The sequence below is a fragment of the Bubalus bubalis genome, chromosome 4 (assembly GCF_019923935.1).
Source record: "Bubalus bubalis isolate 160015118507 breed Murrah chromosome 4, NDDB_SH_1, whole genome shotgun sequence".
Taxonomy (NCBI): domain Eukaryota; kingdom Metazoa; phylum Chordata; class Mammalia; order Artiodactyla; family Bovidae; genus Bubalus; species Bubalus bubalis.
Genome location: NC_059160.1, coordinates 1,321,102 through 1,336,598, shown reverse-complemented (window position 1 = coordinate 1,336,598; position 15,497 = coordinate 1,321,102). Strand labels below are relative to the sequence as shown.

Genomic DNA, 15,497 nt, shown 5'->3' with positions numbered 1-15,497 from the left:
GTCATCTCTACCCGGCCCGGGGCTTACTGTCCCCTCTAGGATCAAGAGCCGCTCACTGACCGCACGGCACGGGAAAGCTCTCTGCTGTCTAACCGTGACCTGTTGGTCATACACGCCACAAGGACAGGCTTGTGTGGGTGTGTGCATGCACAGGTTCACACGCAGGCACAGATATACATGTGCACATGCATGCACATGCACACATACACGCATGTACACACGCATACACAGAGAAACAGACACACATGTAGACACGCATACGCAGAGACACACATGCACACTCACTCATACACACGCGTACACATGCATGCACATGGAAACACACACACGTAGACAAGGACACACGAGGTAACACACATGCACACACATGTAAGTTCGCACAGGTGCACACAGGGGTCAGGAAGGCCAGCTGCAGGAGCCCGGCGTCCAGGGTTCGGGCAGGCAGCCACCATTCACTGTGACCCCAGGTGCCGTAAAGCAGAGGTCTGATGCTGGCACCCAGGGGAGTCTTGGGGGGGGTGGGGGGGGGGTGGGGAGGGGTCGAGGGTCGAGGGTAGGGGAGGGGTGAGCCCACACGCTGCCCACTGGTGGTTTTCCAGAGCCCGCCCCTGGACGACCCCCAGCCACCGAGTGACCCTGGGAACTGTGACTCGGGGGACATTCCTGTCCCCCAGGCTGGTGCTGTTGCTCCAGGAAAAGTCAATCCCCACCCCCATACACACACTGCCCTTCCACCACCTGCTCTGCTCCGGGTCCCCTGCCCCTCCCCCAGGCAACCTCAGGTCCTGGAGGTGCCTTAGGGCCTTGGCTCTCTTGCCATCTCCCCAGGGCTGTTTCCTCCCTCATTTGCACACCCACACCATCCTTCGTCCACCAACATCCACCCTCTGGGAAGGCCCCCCTCACCTGTCCATGCCTGGAATTTAGCCACACGCCTCCCGTCTCGCCTCCCCTCACCATGTTTCTCTCGTAGCCCCCACTGACCACGGGCTACAGAACCACAGGCTCTCTGCTTTACTCCTTTCACGACCTGCCCCTCCTCTGGAAGGGAACCCTCCCGGTGCGCTGGGTTTGGCCCTTTATGCTCTCTGCTGGGCCCCCACCCCGACCAGGGCTGGTGAGACCTCCGGAGGTGGGGAGGAAGGAGGGGGCGGGGCAAGAGAAGCTAAGGCTGGTGGGCACCTGGGGACCAGGGCACCGCTCAGACACTGCTGTTAGAGGCGCGGGTCCCGGGACCTGACACAGCCCAGGCCTTGGTGCCACCGGTGGGTTGGTCCCTGCCTGCCCGACCCGGACCCCAGCCCAGAATCGAGAGCCTCAGTGAACCAGCCACTCTGCCAGCCCACCATCTGGGATGGGAGGGGTGGGCACGCTCCCCGGGCGCAAAGGATAACTTTGTAAAGCGGAATCTAATTAAAGAGCAGACAACGTTTAAAGCCAGTTTGAAGTGAATGAATGCCCTCCCCCACCGTGCATTTTAACAGCCAGGATGCTGTACCTTCCAAATCCACTTTACCCTGGTTGGAACAGCTCCACTTGGAGGAAATGGCTTAATCGGATTCCTCAGTCCCTCCCAGACTGGAGGAGGGGTGGCATGCTTATTTTCCAGACTTGCCAGACTGTATGGAAACAGACAGCTGTACCTGCACCAGCGTGGCGTCTATGTTTTGGGCCAGGATTGAACATAACCGCCTATTTTAGGGTGCCTGGCCAGACTCCGCTCCCCGCACCCCGAGTGCCAAGTCTCTGCGCGTGCAGTTGATGTGAGAGTCAGCAGTTGTTCTCCTGTGAGGCTGTGATTTCAAGCCTTAGATTTTTGCAGAGAAGTAAGAGGCTTGGAGATGCTGCCTTCGTGGGTGGTGAATCTGCCCGTATGTCTCACGCCACGTGGGTTCCTCCCGGGCGGGGTTGGCTGCTGGGAGTGGTGAGTGGATAAGAGCTCTCCTTTCAGGGGGCCCCAGGAAGAGAGTTTCACAGCCACTGTCTCATTGAACACCTGCAGTGATCTTTCGTGAGCATCACCTCTACAAACAGATGTACAGGCTGATATTTTGGAGAAGTGAGGTAAATGGCTGAGTGCAAGGAACTGCTCTGTGCGATTCTAACATTTCTTAAAATGTTACTTATTTGTCTGCATGGGATTTTGGTTGTGGCTTGTGGGCTTACTTGCCCCCTGCACGTGGGATTTTAGTTCCCAGACCAGGGATCGAACCTGCGTCCCCTGCATTAGAAGGCAGATTCTTAAGCCCTGGGCCACTAGGGCAGTCTTAGAGCTCTAATCTCACTGGCCTTAACCATCTGCTCCACTGCCTCCTAGAAAGGGCAGGAGCTCCGTGACAGGTGTTTGGTTTGAAGTGACTTGTTCCCTCAATTCTAGATAAGATAATAAATCCACTGATGCCGTGCACACGATATACTGCTGGATGGTGAACGTCTTTCTAGGGAGAGTCCCCTGTGCCGTCAGCACTGAGGAGGGCTGGCCTGGCTTGCCTGTGGCTGGGAGCCCGTGTGCGGAGGCTGACACGTCTATGGGTCCCGGGCAAAGGGCTCAGAGCCGAGCGATCTGCAGTGATGGGGGCAGATGACACCTGAGGATATGAAGCTCCTCCGCCCGAAGAGGAGGGTGGATTTGACCAGTTGGCCCTAGTTGGTTACCATCTCCATCTGGGGCATCAAAGGATAACCCAAAGGCCACATCCAGGCCTCTGCTTGTTATTAATAAAGCTTTATTGGCAAACAACCTTGTCCACTTGTTTAATCATTGTCTATGGCTTCTTATGCACTGAAACAGCAGAGCTGAGTGAGTGCCGCGTAGCCCGTGAAGCCTGAAATATTACATCCCACCTCTTTATAGAATTATCTGATCTTTATAGAATTAACAGATGAGGCTGGATGGCATCACCGACTCAATGGACATGAGTTTGAGCAAACTCCAGGAGATGGTGAAGGACAGGGAAGCGTGGCCCATGGGGTCGCAGTGCTGGGCGTGACTTAGCTACTGAAAAACATCATAGAATTAACCATTACTACCCTTTAATATGTGGTCTCTCCCTCTGGCTCAGCGGCAAAGAATCTGCCTGCAATGCAGGAGATGCAGTTTCAATTGCTGGGTTGGGAAGATCCCCGGGAGAAGGAAATGGCTACCTACTCCCATGGAAATCCCATGGACAGAGGAGCCTGGCGGGCTACAGTCCATGGGGTCGCAAAGACTCAGACACGACTTAGCAACTAAACAGCACTCATTTGATATGTATTTTATAAAACAAGTGTGTCAACCCCTTGTCTCCATTGGGTACTTAGCATCTTAAGAGAAAAGGCCACACCTGTCAGCCTTGGGTCCCCAGACCCACCCCAAGTAAACGGTGATTGAGTAAAGGCTAAGCTGATCTCCTGAATCAGGAAACTAAAGAGCAGAGGGTCCTCCCAGGGAGGATCAGCTCGTCTCTCCTGGGTTAGAATGCAGCAGCAGCAGGCCCGGCCCGGCCTCAGCGATGCCCCTCACCTGCCCAGGTGGTGAGAGCGGCTCCCCTCCGCCCCGGGTCAGGTCCACAGAAGGTCGGCCCGGCTCCTGAGCTGTCCCGCAGGGCCTGATCCCACACGGCCTGACTCTGCCCGGTCCCTCCAGGGCTCCCAGGGCAGAGCGAGAAGGAGGCGGCCCAGGGGCTGCAGACGGGGAGCTGCAGGGGAGGCAGGGAGAAGGTAGCCGCCCTCCGGACCCCTGCGCCCGTGAGCAGAGCGTCCACACAGGTGTCATCGAACAGGTGAGCCTGCGGGGCTCAGGCTGACGGAGAGCACGACCAGCCCTCCCGGGACCCGTGTGACGTGATGCTCGCCCAGAATTTCCCAGAACACGGGGGTCCCCGCTCTTGTTCTTCGGGGACCCCCTCTAGTTTAAGGTCATACACATGCTACAGTGATAAAGTCCCCTTCTGTCCATAAAGCACCCAGGGAATCGGGTTTTCACCAGCGTTCAGGACAGGGCTTTAGACAGCCTCTGCCTGTTGTTTAATTACTTGATTGTGTTTGATTTTATTCACAAAATAATTAGCCTACTAAGCATCTAATTACCGCTAAAGCACGCACTACCCAGATCAGCCGGCTGCACCTCCGAGAGATGAGCAAACATTGTTGCTGGGTCTCCGGATGCAATAACAGTTTGAAATGAGTTATTTTCTTTCGATAAAGTGGCTCCGGATTTATCTGGGCCCTCCTAGCAGACCACGCATTGTATGAGCCTCATTACATCTTCAGTCACCAGTTTCCTTTGAAAGACAACAATGTTTCCAATTGAAAGTGACTCAGAAAACAATAACTCCCTGCTCAAGGTCAAAGCTCCCCTCTAATCCCAAGTAAACAGGGTGAATCTTTTATCTCCAGCTGCCGGGAGATTAGGGCAGCCTCATTCCCTTCCATTTATTAAAGGTGTGGATCCCAGTGTCTGCGGCAGATACGGGCAGGAAGGCTAATTAGAGAGATGGGCAGATAAATTGGATGGTTTATAATTTATCTAATCGTGAAGTCAACTTTGCCCCGGGCCTGCCGTGTGCACTGGGAGCGATTTCTATCTGCAATGTGCTCTGATGATCCGGGAAAGGGAGCCTCCGCCGGCTGCTCCCTGGCGGGTGGCTCCAGAAAGCTTCTGTCTGCAGCTGAGAAGATGTCTTGTCTCCATCGGACTGACTGCAGAGAGGACGGCAGCCGTGTCCTGGGGTCTGACCTTGGGCCCGCAACCTGGCCTCGCAGAGGCCCGCTTTAAAACATGTGGTGGAGATTTCGTGGAAAAATGCGTCTCAGGTGTTTTGCAGGCTGCCTGACATCATCCTGGCCGCCCAGCTACCCTGGGGAGGAAGTAGGGGTGCCCTGCCCCTCAGGACCCCCTTCTTGTTCCCTGCTGGAAGCACAGGCTGCGGGCCGGCCCACCCTTGAGAGGGAGGCGTCACTCAGGGGCTGGAGGGGGCTTATTTGTCTGGAAGGTGAGACCCCAGGACCAGCAGGCTGCAGCCGTGCCCCCACCTACCCCGGTGCCCTGCGAGGATTCAGAACAAGCTGAGTCCATGGATTTGGAGACTGTGGTGTTTCTCTTTCTCCTAGAAGAGAAATGATGCACCCTCACCCCACCCCCAGCCCAGCCCCCAGCCCAGCCCCAGGCAAGCGGAGCACAGTGGCTGCTTGCATGTTGAGGGGGAGCTGTTCCCTTGAGAAGATAAATCACTCTGATAGACCTGTTTTTATAATCTGCCAATTGTGTAAAACCCTTTTCAATTTTGGGGGAGAAAAGCCAGAGCTGCTGAAAAATCAATCAGGAGATGCGGTCTCTTTGGAAGGAGGAATTATCAAGGGCCAGATGGCAGCCTTTAGAGACACGGCAGCCCGGACATGGGGAGGGGCTCCAGGCAGGGAGGGGTCCCTGGCATCCCAGGCAACCAGGCAGGAGAGCGGGGAGGGGCAGGTCAAGCTGGACAGCTCCCGGCGGAGGCCAGAAGTGCCAGAGACACAGGGAGAGTCTTGTCAGGACCCCAGAAGGGCCAGGGCATTGGCTGCCAGGACAGGTGAGGAGTGGACTGGCCCCGGGGGGCTCTGCGCCCAACTTCAGTGTGTCTAGCTTACCTGCCACACCTCGGGGTGGGCGCATCTGGGGGGGAGGAGGGTGAGGGGAGACAGGAAGATGGCGGTGGGCTGGCGTCTGCTTCTTCCCTCCCAGGCGCCAGGGAGGGTCTCTGTCTCTCTGCCTGGCTGCATGGGAGACGCTTGTGCTTTGGCATCTGGTCTGTGATGGGGCCCAGAGCCCAGAGCAGCTGGCTCACTGCGCCCAGGCCTTGGAGGAGGGGGGCAGGGTGGGGAGGTTGGGTGGGCTCAGCCCTGAGGGGCCTGTGGCCCGCTGGGCAGAGCACAGCTCATGAGCTCCCCCCCCCCCAGCCTCGGGGGCCCCCCAGCCTCCTGTGCTCAGGGCTGGGCACCCCCGTGTATCCCAGGAGGTGGCGGAGGGAAGGCGTCACCTGACTGCTGCTGGCTCTCCTCACTGGAGCCCCAGGTGTCCCCACCCAGACCCTGCCTTGGTGGGCGCGTCCCCTTCTGGGCTGGCCTTCTGCCCTGGGTGGGGGCAGGTGGGGTGCAGCTGTGCCCACCCCAACCTCAGTCCTCGGACCTCCAGGCCCAGCAGGGCCGCCCTCCCCACCCCAACAAGGCCTCGGCTGCCCCAGGTCAGCCTCCCCTCCCCCTCCTATGTAACGTCCAGCAGGACACGTGGCCGCCCTGTGCCTCAGTTTCCCCATCTGTAAATGAGGGTAGAGCTGGCTCCCCGTGTGGGCAAGACGACACGGGCAAGCGTACGTCGGAGTAAAGTGCCCGGCACCTGAGGGCTTCACATGCTGCTGCCGCGGAGTGGCTCGGCGTGTCCAACTCTCCGCAACCCCATGGACCGCAGCCCTGCTTATTGTCCCCTCTACCCATGGGGCTCTCCAGGCATGAATACTGGAGTGGGTTGCTATTTCCTTCTCCAGGGATCTTCCTGACGTGCTTTACATGATTACAAACCAAAGGTAAATTGATGTGAAAGACGATTCTAAAAAGCAAAAGATGAAAGAGACGAACTGAAGTGCGCGCTAACCTAGAAGTTGAACTGTATGGAAGGAGCTCTTACGTGGCTTCTAGACAGTAAGTGATGGGTCGTCCTTGGTGGGAAAAAGACTGGGCCTGAGAGTGATGTAGCCCTGCTTTCAGCACAGAGACTGTCAGCAAAGCCTCTGCGCTGGCGTCCTGGTGATGAGGTGAAAAGAGGTGAAAAGATGCGGCCCTTTGAGTATCGGGGGGAATAGTGACGCTCAGTTAAAACAGATTAAATACGTGAGATGCAGGATGTCAAATGACCCCCACCCACCAAGAAAAAGCTGGTTGGTTTAAGGGAAAACCCGAGAATAGACCTATTACTCAAAAAATTGGTGATGAAGGGGCAGGACGGGCACTTAGCCCGGTTTTCCTGCACAAGGAGAGTCTAGGAGGAAAGTGCCGCTTCTGGAGGGCGCAGGTGTGACGCGAGGAGAGAGGACGGAAGCGGACCCAGCCGCTGCAGCCCCTCGGGCAGTCGGTCCAGGCGGTGACCAAGGAGCTCCGGTGGGGCTGGGGGAGTCTGGGGACGCTGGCCCATCTTTCTGTAGATTTCACAAGTGTGTGTGTGTGTGTGTGCATACACAATCATGAGATTAATGCTGCCCACCCCGCTCACCTTACCTCCAGCAGCCGCACGCTGTCTGGCCACCACAGCTTTGTGGAAGGTGCCCAGTGGGACAACCACCTGCCAAGCAGCATTGGGACAGAGGAGCCCAGGTCTCTGGGTGCCGCCCGGGCAGGTGTGGGCAGCCCTCCTCCCGGTCTGTCCTTCCAGGCAGACCCTGAGGAGGGGGCGGGCGGGGCACCCGTCAGCACCTCCTATGCCTGCGTGATTATTCACACCCCCACTCAGAGGCATCGCGCGCAAGCACCATCTGTTGTGAGCAGCACACGTGGACCCAACTGTCCAAGAAACAGTGTCTGGGGCTTCCCTGGCGGCCCAGGGCTTAGTGCAACACTTCCACTGCAGGGGCCCGGGTTCAATCCCCGCTCGGGGAACTAAGATCCCACGTGCCATATGGTACGGCCAATACATAACTTATATCTTCTTAAACTAAAAAAGAAAGAAATAGTGTCTGACGCACGGCATGAAGGACAACACCAAGACAATGGACATCTGGTTATGGAAAATGGGCTCCTTTGGTTTCAGTCGGAGGATTAAGCCGCTAACAACATACAAATCACTGTTTTATTTTCACCTAAGCATTTCCTGAGCATGAAGTGTCCTTGATTCCCCTGCTCGCCGTGTAGGCTGGTTTGCAGGTGCGTCAGCCCTGCGTGGTGGGTGAGCCTTGGCTGAACCTCGGCTCCTGCACAGCTGTGCCGGGTCCCGGGAAGGCGCCCTGAGTGGCTTTGCTGCCTTTTCCTTCCACCCTCTTCATTTTTCCGCGAGAGCACGGCTCTCATCTGGGTGCTCAGTCACTTCTCTCTAAGAAAATCTCCAAGCTCTGGTCCGACAAGATAAAAACGATGAACCGTCCTCTCCTGAAAACCGGGGGAGTTTATTTCTACCCAAACACGCCAGCGCCGGGCACCCTCAGGGTTTACTGTGATGACTTTGTTCTTGTGTCTGGGGTGAGACTCCGTCTCTACCCGCAGCTGCACTTTTCCTGCAACTCCTGACCTTGGTCCCAGCTAACAGTTCCGGAGATGAGGCCTGCTCCCAGATGCTCGGAGGGACCCGTGTCATCCTGTGACGACTGACGAGAAGTCGCCGCGTCACCCCGGCTCAGACCGGAGGGGCAGGGCTGTCTGCAGGGTCCTGCTGGCGGAGCCCCCCGCGTGTCCCCCACCCCACGCTGACCCCCGCCCCCGGGGGCCCTGCCAGCCTGGGGAGCAGAGCAGGACCGCCTCGAGGCCAGGAGGCACTGAGCGCTTCTTGCTCCTGTCTGACCCAGCCACCCACAAGGGGCGCACTGCCTGTCCTTCCCCCGGGACTCCTGCCCGCGACCTCGCCTCTTGCCACCTCCAATGCTCACCTGTGCCCCCTCTCCATGGCTGAGGTGAGGCCCCACCGCCTGGCTGGGCACAGGCTGGACTGGCTATGCCAGGCTCAGCACAGCAATAGGCGCTGGACCACAGGGCCAGCTGGGCAGCTGCTGTAGTCCACGCAGAGACTCTGCCCCGAGGGCGTGTTCCTCTGAAGCTCAGCTGAGTCCCCTGCTCCGCTGAGGTCAAGGCCTGCAGGCTGCGCCTCTCTGCCATCCATATGGCCCACGGCGCCGGATGCCTCGTCCATCAGCCCGGCTCTGCCCTCGCCTTCCGGTCACCTCTCCCACACCATCAGGCCTGCGATGGATGGGATGCCAAGAGCTGCCTGTCTCGGCCACGTCGGGCGGGGACCGCTCACGGGGCCGGCTGTTTGGGGCCATTAATCAGCCCTCTAATGAGGGCAGCCGGCTTCTCCTCTGCTGCTTCTCAAGGGCACAGATGCGCAGCGGGCTTGGCGGCTCCGAGGCTGTATCCCGGGAAGGGGAAGGACCGGGCGGGGACGCGGTGACGGCATGGAGCAGCACGGCCACTGGGCCGGCAGGGTCATTTCTCACCAGGCTCCCCAATAGCACAGACAGGGGGACACGGGGGTGGACCCAGCACCAGGCCAGCTAAGTCCTGGGGACACAGGGATCCCCTGGGAGGGGAGGCCACCTCCTTCCTAGGCCAGGAGGGGTCCTGGCCCATCCCTGTGGGTGTGGACAGAGGGGGCCGCCTCCTGGGGATGGGCTCCGACCCCCACCCTGGGCAGCGGCGGGGACCACCCTCCAGGGCTGTCCAGCGGCCCGCCCACGGACGCGCCCTCCTCACCCACCAGTGCCAGTGTCCCAGGTGGCCGGAGCAGCGCCCTGTGGGCGGGACCACACAGGAACCCTCTTACAGCTCGGGAGCCCAGAGACCCGCCCTCGCTTCCTTAAGCCAGCCCCAGAGGCTCGGGCGGGGAAGCTGTCCTGAGTCCTCTGCTGGCTGGTCCTCTCTGCCCGCTCTGCCCTGTGCCCAAGTGCCACCTCCCTGTGCCCCACCCGGCGGTTTGCTGAGCCCACACCCCGGGCCGGCAGGATGCAAACAGGAGCAGAGCCTGGCAGGAGCTGGGAGGTTGGGGACAAGCCCCCGTGTGTGAGGTGCCAGGGGTCCATGGGGGCGGGCGGAGAGCATCCAGAACCTCAGAGGGGCTTCGGTCTGAGGGATGGCGGGACACGGGGCAGCAAGCTGTCCTGGGCGACGTGGTCAAGGCAGAAGGAAGACTGAGCGTAGGCCGGGGCGCAGGCTGGTGAGCTCCGGTGCCGTGCCGAGGGGCCGGGGCACCCTTGGGGACTGAGGCCGGGTGGGGGCAGGCTGCCCACACTGTGTACTCCCTGAGGAAGGCTCCTCGCTGAGCTCAGAGGCGTCCCCACTGCTGGGCAGCCGGTTCACCGCCCCGGGGGCTGGCACGGCTCCCGGTGGGACCCAGGGGCCCCGGGCCGAGCCACTGGCCTGTAGCGCTTATTTAGTTGTTTCTGCAAGCTGTCTGAGGGTGAGAGGAGGCAGATGAAATTAATATATAAACATAATCACATCACCTGCGAGCGCTGCCGGCACCCCCGCCCGGCCCCGCCGGCCCCCACCCCCTCGCTCTCCCCGCCCCCCCAGCTCCCCCCGCCCCCTCGCCATCCCTGTCCCCCCAGCCCCCTTCCCCCTTTGCCCCCCTCGCCCCTCCCCCCCGTCCCCCTTGCCCCCTCCCCGCCCCGCCGGCCCCCACCTTCTCGCCCTCCCCGCCGGCCCCAAGCGCAGACAACAGAACTGAATTAATTCCAGCTGGTGCACCCGGTTTCCTGGCTCTGCCTGGGGAGGCTCTTTGGTTTGATGTTAATCACCTGCTTTTCTGTGCAATTTTGCGTCCAGCTGAGAGACCACTGCAGACCCCACATTTGTCCCTTAGGATCCCAGACCGAGGACCATCTCTCTAACAAGCACTGGGCCCATCCCCACTCTGAGAATTTCCAGGAGAAACCCCACTCCTCTGCCTGGGACGCTTGCCCCCTCCAGGCCCAACCCGGCCATGTCCTCGCAGCTCGCAGCTCGTGCTCTGAGCCTGACGTGCAAGGGGGCGGAGGGAGCCCTGGAGGTGAGTGGCAGCGACCTGATCGCTCCTGCTGATTCCTCCTGCCCCCCGGGGGAGACTTGCCCAGAAGCCTCAGGAGAATCTTGGCAAAGAGAGCCGGTGGCCTTGGCGTCTCGACTCAGCTATTGGAGGCAGAGCTGCCTCAGTCAGCGATGCCGGGTGGGGCTGAGATCCCACCCCTCCCTGTGGGTCTCAGGCGAGCCCTCACCTCCCGAGGACAGAGCAGATGGGCATCTGCATCCTCACCAGAGGAACTGGTGCCCGGCACGCGCTTGCTGTTCCCCACCCACCGCCGTCATCATCCCCATCATCCTCAGCTGAGCCACGTCAGGTTTCACTCCCGAGAACAGGAAAGCTGAGCAGGTGGGGAGACGTCCATCAAATGGGCTTCAGAAATCTTCCCCATTTGTGGTCTGCAGGCACCTTGGCTCAGGAAAACCGATTCTGGGGGTGGGTACCTGGGGTCCCCCGGGCCAGTGTCCTGGGGTCTCTTGGGGGGTCCCAGCTGATTCCCTGTGGGGGGAGGTGTGGGGGCAGCAGGCCCTCGGGGTGGGGTGGGGGGTTGGATGTACCCAGGAAGCTGCAGGACCCCTGGTACTTGAGGCTTCAACACGGGGCTGCTTCTGTCTCAGCACCCCCACCCCAGGTGACGCCCGCAGGACACACGGACCACAGAGAAAAAAGAACCGGGGCGGGAGGGGGTCAGGGGAAGCGAGAAGCGGGCTCACCACACAGGCCCACGGGGACCCAAGGAAATATCTGCAGGTGGAGGTGCCTCGCAGAACGGAGGCTCTGGGAGTCACAGGACGCTAGCGAGGCCCCCTGTGTGCTCACAGCACGGGGTGCGGGACCGTGGAGAATCCCCGTGAGGACACTCAGACCCCGTCCCCTCCCTGCAGAGCAGCCAGCGGCAGGGCGACCCTCTGAAAAGGACAGCGCGGGTTCCCTGAGAATAGCTGAGGTGGGGGCCGTGGGGGTGGGCAGAGGGGAATAGAGGGAGACGGGTACCAGCCCGTGTTCTGACCTGGGCCCCTAAGCAGAGGGAACCGGACGAGACAGAAACACGTCCCGTCTCCAGAGAGTCGACAGCCTCACCCTGAGGTCAGGACGGGCAGAAGTAAAGGCTTGCAGAGAACAAGGAGGAAACTGAAAATGTGGGAGCACAGACACGACTTAAAAGGAAAGAGTCGACCCTGAGGATACGCCCCGTTCAGAACAGCAAACCAAGATGTCACGAAGGGGCCTGGGCGTGAAGGTAGTGAGGAGACCAGCCCGCGGGTTCAGAGTCAGGAAGGCAGAAGTTCTAGGAGCAGGATCAGGGATGCCGGAAGGACGACGTTGCCAGACAAATGAAAGGACTCCTCCCGTGTTTGAAGGACTTGCATTTTAAGTCTGAAAGTCCAGAGACAGCTCTCAGATGCCCGAAAAATGATGAGCTCCAAGAGTGCAATACTGTGAAATTTCAGAACCTCAGTGATGGAAAGAAATAGCTTTTTTTCTTTTTTTTAAGTTCAGAAAGACAGGAAGGCAAGTCATGTGACATTAACAAGACCTGAATCAGGGTAATATCGCCATTCTCAGCAGCAACCCTGGGCTCAGGGAGAAGTGGTGCCTCCAGCCTCCGAGGGGCAGCAGTTTCCAGCCTGGAATTCTGCCTCTGGTCAAACTACCCCTCACACGTGAGGGCAGACGTGCCAGCTATAATGAGCTTCCCCGGTGGCTCCGTGGCAGACACTGTGCCTGCCATGCAGGAGTCACAGGAGACACAGATTTGATCCCTGGGTGGGGAAGATCCCCTGGAGAAGGGCGTGGCAACCCACTCTAGTATCCTCGCCTGGAGAATGCCACGGACAGAGGAGCCTGTCGGGCTACAGTCCCGGTTGCAAAGAGACACGACTGGCGTGACTTAGCATGCATGTGAGCTGGCATCATTTTCGGTTCCCAGGAAAAAGCCAGAGGCGCTGCACGGACCGCAGCTTGCATCTGGGAGGGCGGCGCTCCCCAGGCGAGGAGCCTCGGTGGCCAACTGAGCAGTTAGAAGGCTCTGGAAAGGGTGTCCAGGAGGGCAGAGGAGGACCCCTAATTCCTGGCACGTTGACTCCTCAGAAAAGAGGTTTCATGCCAACGTCCTGATAAACGGGTGATAGACACAGAAAGGAAATATTAACACGAGGGCAACAAAACGTTTTACAGGAAATAAAGCTGACGTGACAGCCGAGAGCGCTGTTTGCATATCGACAGGGCTGCGAGGCTGAGCCCCGGTCTCGCCCGGGGGGGCGGGGGGTGAGGCGGTTGAAACCCCTTTATGAGAAGCTTGTCAGGTTTGGAGGGGAAGTGGCGGAGAATGAAACCATCACTCTCCATAATAGGAAATCAATACGTATATAATCTAAGAAGGAAAAAAAATCAAGGAAAAGCAGCGTAAGCGTGTTTTGTGGAAGAGACGGAGGTAAACACAAAGAGAAGGAACGACTTGATTGCGATTATCTGCTTCGGAAGGGCAGGCAGGGGTGGGAAGGGCAGGAGTTGCGGGAGGGATGCGGCTGCTGCTTTTCATGAAAAGCCCAGAAACACTGTTTGCCCCGTGGAGAGTCAGAGCCGGCAGGTGGCAGACAGCCTGCCTCCAGGGGCATGCGTCCCCGGGCATGGACTGCACATCGCACATGAGTAGCCGCCTGGGCCACTGGCCAGGCCCCCTGATGTCCTTTCCGAGGACAAGACCATCCCAGGCTGCGTGCGAACAAGTGCTGTGACAGGTGAGGCTCCTGCCTGCCTCGTTCCCAGCGGGGCCTGGGGTGTCCACTCACCACCCAGGGAGCTGGCTTCTGGGAGCCCCAGGCTGGGGGTGCACCTGGGCCCTGACCAACCTGCCCATCGCGGAGGCAGGGGGCCCAGGCTTGGTGGCTCAGGTAGCTGACCGGTCCAGTTTCCCGGGACCTCCCCGCATCCTGGGGACCCTTCAGGGCCCAGAGGGCTTCTCCCTCCCTGGTGGAGACCTGTCCTCTCGTGCAGAGCATGAGTCCATTCTAACCCAGCCGAGGAGAACGCGGGCAGGCGTGTCCGTCTCTGCCATGGGAGCGATGCCGTCCCAGACACTGCCAGGAGCTCAGGGCATGACGTGCCCGCAGCTCCAGCCCAGTCCTGGGTGGCCCTGTGGGCGCCTCTACTGATCTCAGTCGGCTCCTTCACACGCCTGGGGTCACTGATCCAAGAGACCAGAGGCCCCAGATGGAGCCAGAGGGAAGCCCCTGGGTGGACGCAGAGCCCCAGGAAGCCACAGAGGGGAAAGGGGTGCACCCAGTGGAGTTTGGCATCGTATAGGATGGGGCAATGGCACCCCACTCCAGTCTTGCCTGGAGAATCCCAGGGATGGCGGAGCCTGGTGGGCTGCCGTCTATGGGGTCGCACAGAGTCGGACACAACTGAAGCAACTTAGCAGCAGCAGCAGGATGGGGCACCTATATGATGGGAGCGAGGACTTGGGGCTCCCACAGGAGGGAAAGGGCGAGCCGGACTCGATTGCCTGGCAAAGAGTGAAACAGCCTCAAGTTCCACAGTAAACAAACTGCCTGTTTGGCCGGGTCCCGTCTGCAGGGGCAGATGGACTCTGAGTGGGGACATAGCCTAGGGCCAGGGCCACACGCTGCCCTGCTCTCTGGCCGTGAAGTCTAGGGGACCTGCACTTGCTGACGGAGGCCAGGAGATCCCGCTGGGCAGGCCCCAGGAGAGAGATCTGCCGTCACCATCCATCGCGCTGGCCTTTGAAGCCAGCACCCAGCCGCTTCCTCTTGGCGTTTTAATGAGCTCCTGATTATTGATTCCATTGCTATTTACATATTTTGTGAAGGATGGAGATTTGATCTGTGTTGCTAAGTAAGAGCAGTATTATTCTCTCACAGAAGGAAGTCTTAAATAAAAATATTACCATAAAGAAAATGTAAGTTATTCCTCTAACGTATTCAGACGGTCCTCGCCCGGCGTGCAAATCCATGTAGCTCTTAATCATTTCCTTGCCTGGCTGGCACCCGTACACATGTGCTATTGATTTTTTTTCCTCAGCAAGTGTAAGAAATACAGCAGGCACAGTCTGCAGCCGTCAGAAAGCTCAACAGAGTCCGGGGGAAACAAATCCCCATCATTCTGTTGATGGAACTTCTCGGCTGTCCCAGCTGGAGGGGTGAGCTGGAGGACGTCCAGGCGGCCAGTCCCGTCTCCATGGACGGAATCAGCCTTCGTATGAGGCCCAGAAGGGTAGGAGGACGTCAAGGAATGACGGGGCTGGTCTCTCAAAGATAGATGACCGCTGGGGGTTTGGGGAGCACTCAGGACGCCCTGTCTTCATGGCTGAGAACACTCTCACACTGTTCCTGGCATTGCAAGCGCCTCTTCCCGGAGCCCATGGGCTTGCCTGACCCAGGGAGGCCCAAACAGCATCTCCAGGGCTCACCTGGGCCCCAGAAGGCAGGAACCATGGGAGATGGTGAGCTTCTCCCCCTAGAGGTCGACGCGGCTTTGCGGGCTCCAGGCTGAACTGAATTGATGCTTTTGAACTGTGGTGTTGGAGAAGACCCTTGAGAGTCCCTTGGACTGCAAGGAGATCCAACCAGTTCATCCTAAAGGAGATCAGTCCTGCATACTCATTGGAAGGACTGATACTGAAGCTGAAACTCCAATACTTTGGCCACCAGAAGCGAAGAACTGACTCGCTGGAAAAGACCCTGATGCTGGGAAAGACTGAAGGCGGGAGAAGGGGACGACAGAGGATGAGATGGTTGGATGGCATCACCGACTCAATGGA

At 59.1% G+C, this 15,497-nt stretch overlaps 1 long non-coding RNA gene across 2 annotated transcripts; it reads right to left on the bottom strand.

Moving 5' to 3' along the window:
• Nucleotides 1-7,665: 7,665 nt before the first annotated feature.
• Nucleotides 7,666-11,157, bottom strand: LOC123333142. 2 transcript variants are annotated; one of them, XR_006550292.1, is made up of 2 exons: nucleotides 10,908-11,157; nucleotides 7,666-10,105 (listed from the first exon to the last, which is right to left on the bottom strand). It is a non-coding gene; the product is annotated as an uncharacterized LOC123333142 (long non-coding RNA). The 2 variants fall into 2 exon arrangements; XR_006550291.1 differs by lacking the exon at nucleotides 10,908-11,157 and adding an exon at nucleotides 10,337-10,900.
• Between the last annotated feature and the right edge of the window lie 4,340 nt (nucleotides 11,158-15,497).